The sequence below is a fragment of the Buteo buteo genome, chromosome 30, assembly GCF_964188355.1.
Source record: "Buteo buteo chromosome 30, bButBut1.hap1.1, whole genome shotgun sequence".
Classification (NCBI taxonomy): domain Eukaryota; kingdom Metazoa; phylum Chordata; class Aves; order Accipitriformes; family Accipitridae; genus Buteo; species Buteo buteo.
In genome coordinates this window covers 2,256,688-2,261,709 of record NC_134200.1, presented here as the reverse complement: position 1 = coordinate 2,261,709, position 5,022 = coordinate 2,256,688, and the positions used below count along the sequence as shown (strand labels likewise).

The 5,022-nt window shown below is 39.1% G+C and overlaps 1 pseudogene; it reads right to left on the bottom strand.

Moving 5' to 3' along the window:
• Positions 1 to 572: 572 nt before the first annotated feature.
• LOC142025813 (E3 ubiquitin-protein ligase RBBP6-like) lies at positions 573 to 4,717 on the bottom strand (annotated as a pseudogene).
• Between the last annotated feature and the right edge of the window lie 305 nt (positions 4,718 to 5,022).

Genomic DNA, 5,022 nt, shown 5'->3' with positions numbered 1-5,022 from the left:
TTTTAAATAATTTTACTGCAAGCACATATTCTCTTTGTTAAAGCAAATTCAAATTAGGCCATTTAAAAATTAACAACCTCTTGTATTCTCCACAACTATCTTCTGCATACTTACTTCATAATAAATCAACTGTTGCAGAAGTTAAGTGCTACAGCCTCATTTAACAGCTTACAAGTAGTAATACATTGAATTTCTGTAGAATACTTACAGTTCCCAGCCTGGTCTGCTACCTGCTGAGCAAATTGTACTGGCTCTCACAGTAAAGGATGACCTTTTGGAGTGGAGAGAGGAAAAAGCAAAAAATCCCATTCAGTTTATCTGAAGATAATTTTTTAAAAGACATTCTAAAGTTACAGTTCCTTACCAGTGGTGGGTATTGATAGTCCTTGGGGGCTCAGACGACTTGCTATTGCTGGCTGTCTTCGCATAGGAACCTGATAGCCCTTGTGAATAAATGCAGACAGTTGGAAAATAAGTTCTACTAAAATATAAGAATCGCTGCATATGTTGGAAGAAAGCTTACCTTCTCGTCCAACAAACTGCTGATTGACAGAGAGGAAGATGTAGAAGGTTCAGTGGCAGTCACCAGAGCAGCAGGAGGTGTAAGTCATGAGTGGTGGTGGAGGCAGTGGCAGCTGCTGCTGCTGTTGCTGCCAAATCTGCTGATAGAGCCTTTTTGTGTAGCCAGTTCCATTTTTGAAGTTGTTCACAGCCTAGAGGCAGAAAAACATTTACAAAAAAGGTAAGATGAAACTTCAGCAGATATACGAACAAAAGCCTTCCCAGAGGAAAATTACTTGTGTATTCCTGTAAATGCTACCGGTCCTAAAAGAAATCAACATACAGATATATGAACACATGACATTAAACACTGATACTAATGACTGGTAACTCAGAGTAACTGTATTTAAAGTACTTCAGTGTTAACGCCAAATTTGAAAGCGAGGCAATCACGTTAAACAAGAGTGTGATCTGAATTTGCCAGATTGCCTCTAAAGAGTTGTAAGCTTCTGTGACAACAACAGAGAATGTATTTGAAAACTAAATTTAGCCTTATTCAATTACGCCTTGCTTAAGGAGATGTAAATTAATATTTTCTTCCCTTTCAGCTTTTTACAAATAGCCTTTTCTTACAAGCACTTTACGTAAACGTCATTGTGTTACCTGCCATAGGCACTTGCTGGCAATCAAAGCATCAGGCGAAACATCTGTCTGATGACACGTTGGGCATGTACATTCCTCAGATTCCAGTAATGCTGTTCTAATTCCTGTGAATAATTAGAATAATCAAAATAGTATTTAGCCAAACTAAGGAAGTTTTGGGGGTTCTAATCAATTATAGAAACACATATATGATTACTGGGTGAATATGGTCTCGAATTGAGAGCATGAAGCTATAAATGTTCAATAGTGTAAAAAATTTCTAGTATGCAGCAAATAACTATACAGTTTTGATACTTCACTATTGTAACATCTGAAGATGTAGCACAGGCTGTGTCTTGATGTTTCAACTAGTCTTTTTCCCACTATCTAGTACAGCGAGAAGTCCCCAACCTCAAGGTTAATGAATAAAACACATCTCGAGAAACCATCAGTAGGTTCAAAAAACCATTAGTAGGTTCGAGTTCTGAAGGTTTTAACCAACTCTCCCGTGGAGAAGAATGTGGATTAAATGCGTAACTATCCGCTTGTTGCAGACCACTGTAAGTCACCAGAGTTGGCTATATAATTTTGTATGAGAGAAAGGGCTGTGGACAAACTAAATGCATTCAATATCTAATATTGTAATCACCTGCACAGTTAGCCACTCTTCTCATACTCGTCCTTCCACATGTAAAGAAGATTTAACTAGATATGTAAAAAGGTGGGGGAAGCTTCCTGGCTTTTTTTTTCCCTTTATACGAGAAGAGCGCTTTTGTATTCAATTCGTATTAAATATTAAATAGAACTGGTAACAAAGTTACTTCGTTATCTCCTCTTTCTGCTTTCAGAAGATCAGATGTGATGTTTTGAATCAACAGTTAAGGGAGTAACACTAACATTCATCAAAATAACTGTTTCCACAGCAGGGAATAACAGCTGCATCAGTCATTATGTCCTTACAAATCAGACATAACAACTTGTCTGGAACAGGATCATCATCCGAGGAGAAGTACGGCTCCTCTGGTAAAAAGGGAGGCTTTTCCTTCTTTCCTCTAGCATAAGCTTCCCTGGAGGAGGGGTGGGGAAGGAAAAAGAAACAAGTTAAAGATGGGTAAAGGAAAACTTTTCCAAGCTTTGGATTTTATCAGAGGAAGATAGGAGATGGAATTCTCACTCCACATTGGCCTTCTAAAACATAGGCACTTGGTTTAAACTACTTTTCTATAGCCACAACACTATAAGAGGGAGGGAGGAACAGTTTTCTTTCTGCAGAACTCTCCCATTCATTGGATCAACTAAGAAGTAAGCTCAGACTAGGAAAATATTTTTTGACAGCTAGAAATCAGGTGAAATGAACCCCACCTCTCCTTTGCCAGAGGATGAATGTAAATTGCAGGCTCAGGATGAAGGTAGTCTCTGAGTAATTACATTTAATAAAAGGAAGAAGTCTATGTTACAGCTTCTACAAAAGGAGATCCATGATGGAAAACGAGAAGTGCTATCAAGCTCATTTTAAAACAGCCACTCTTGTCAGCACACGGTAGTATTTTCTCAGTTTATAGCAACATGAAAACGTCAGTCTGTTTCACGCATGGGATTTAATAAAAGTCAGAGGGGGAGGAAATCTCAGTCCAACAGCTACCTGCTAAATTTGGCAAGAAGCCTTTGAAACATAAAACAGAAGCAAAATGAGCTTTCAAGGACAACAACTCCACTGCAAACACTACTGAAATGTTTTGCGGAAATACAGATTCTTAGCATACCACAAGTTTAGCCAACTTCCAGGGGCATGAGCAGCAGGACCACCCTCTTTTAATATTGGAAAGTATCACAGATTTTCAGGTTAAGATACAATGACAGTGCTTCCTCCCCCATAATGACAGATGCTGACCAACTTGGTTGCATTGCCACTCAGATATTTATGCATGGTTTCTCTCGCTCACTTTTTGGTCAGTTCACTTAGTTCCATACTTATGTATTAATAGTTGGTATTCCATATTTTCCAGAGCTTGTCAGCATAGCACCCTTTGTATTGGCATCTTTCATCTCTGTCATGAAAATCCTTGGAATTCCTGTGCTCTTTTTAATTCTGGGAACAGACTCAAAATTTTTGTCCTGTTCAAGAAAAGAGAGGCAGACGTACCTCAAGACCCACACTTCAAATGACATTTCCCTGATTATTTTAAGCAGCAAAAGCCTTTAATCTTCTCCTTTTACCCAGCGTAAGGGTTGCTCAACTGAAATACTTGTTTTCCTACATGAATATAGCCAGGACGTTCCAAAAACTTGAGCAGCGTTTTTAAGTCGAGTGACATTCTTTGGCTTAACTTCAGGTTCCTTAAGGCTGACATATGCCTTAGCTCACCATCCACTCAGAGAAGAGACATAAACCCACTGCTCCTCCTCCAAAGCACAATTCAGAGTGAGAGCTTAAGCCGGTGCTCTGAATCAGTCACTGGAGAAACTTACATTCACCATCTATAAGTGAAGGTTGAATACATACATACCACATGTATACCTTCAGTGACTAACGTTAAATGGCATGAATACTCAACCAGGGACTTAGTGTAATTAAAACATGCAAATATTCAATAGATGGGGTCAAGAGAAATGCCTTGGTTTCATACAAAATAATAAAAACTCTGAACTGTCAAAAAAAGAGTGGAAAACAGAAAAATTTCCACTAATACTGAAGTATATAAAAAATATGCATGAAAGTTCACGGAGAAAGATCTATGGACATATTTAATGTCTACGACCTAGAAAGAAAATTTCACCTTTATCATTCCAGCTTTCCCTTGACTTTTGAAGGGCTCTGCAACATTGCCATATAACTCTGCATTTCACCCCAAGAGAAACAATTCTTAATATGAGTATTCATGTATTTGTTACGTAACTGCCAAGGTAAAACAATTAAAAACGAGAGTAACACCAGAAGTGCCCCACAATCATACCCCATTTGTTGGGCAGTTCTTCATGTAGTGGCCAGGCCTTCCACAACGAAAGCAAGTATATGATGGTGGAGGTGGGCCCAAGGGTTTCTTCATGTAACTAAGAGGTTTTGGGCAAAAAAAGAAAAAGGTAGGCATGTGTCTCTCTTGTTAAAACACACTTCTCTGCAATTATCCCATAAGCTTCAAAGAACAGCTTTCACATAATCAACACTTACTTGATTGGATCGTATTCACAGCAGGACTGTACCATCAAAGCTTTTATTTCATCTTCTTCAGAAGCATTGGCTTCAGTCAGATTGGCAGTCTGTTTAACAGGTAATTATTTGACATGCGCATTAGAAACACATTTAAGCCCACACAGCCAAAGACACCACCACTCACTCGATCCTGTAAAGAGCAGCACAACGCCAGCTGAGGTTGCATGAAAACAGTGGCTTACGTACAATATAGCCGTACTGAAGACGCTTTGAAGAGTCCTTGTGCCATTACAGGGTGTATATGTGCCTGTTAATCTACCTGAAAAGAGCATCCTTGGGCACTCAAAACCTTACGCTCTCTTTCTGCCTTACATAAAGACTTGTGTAACTAATCCCATTTTCTTCCACGTGGACATAGGCCATGTGCAGCAAAAATTACACTAGCCAGTATTTTTAAGCTGATTTTTAAGCTCCAGACTAGTTGAAGGAGGAGACTTCCACTGTACGCTTAATTCAGAAAGATGTATGCAAGGATCATTATTTACATTTTGCAGCACTGAAATGACACACAACTTAAGATTTGGGGAGGTTGCTTTTGCTTGCTGAAATTCAGCTTCTGACACAGAAGCATTGTTTAACCTTCAGGTGCACAATCTCTCTTAAATCCTCCACAGAGCTGATGGGGATAGGCATGTCTTGCGTCCCTGAATACCTGGGACTGGGAAAAG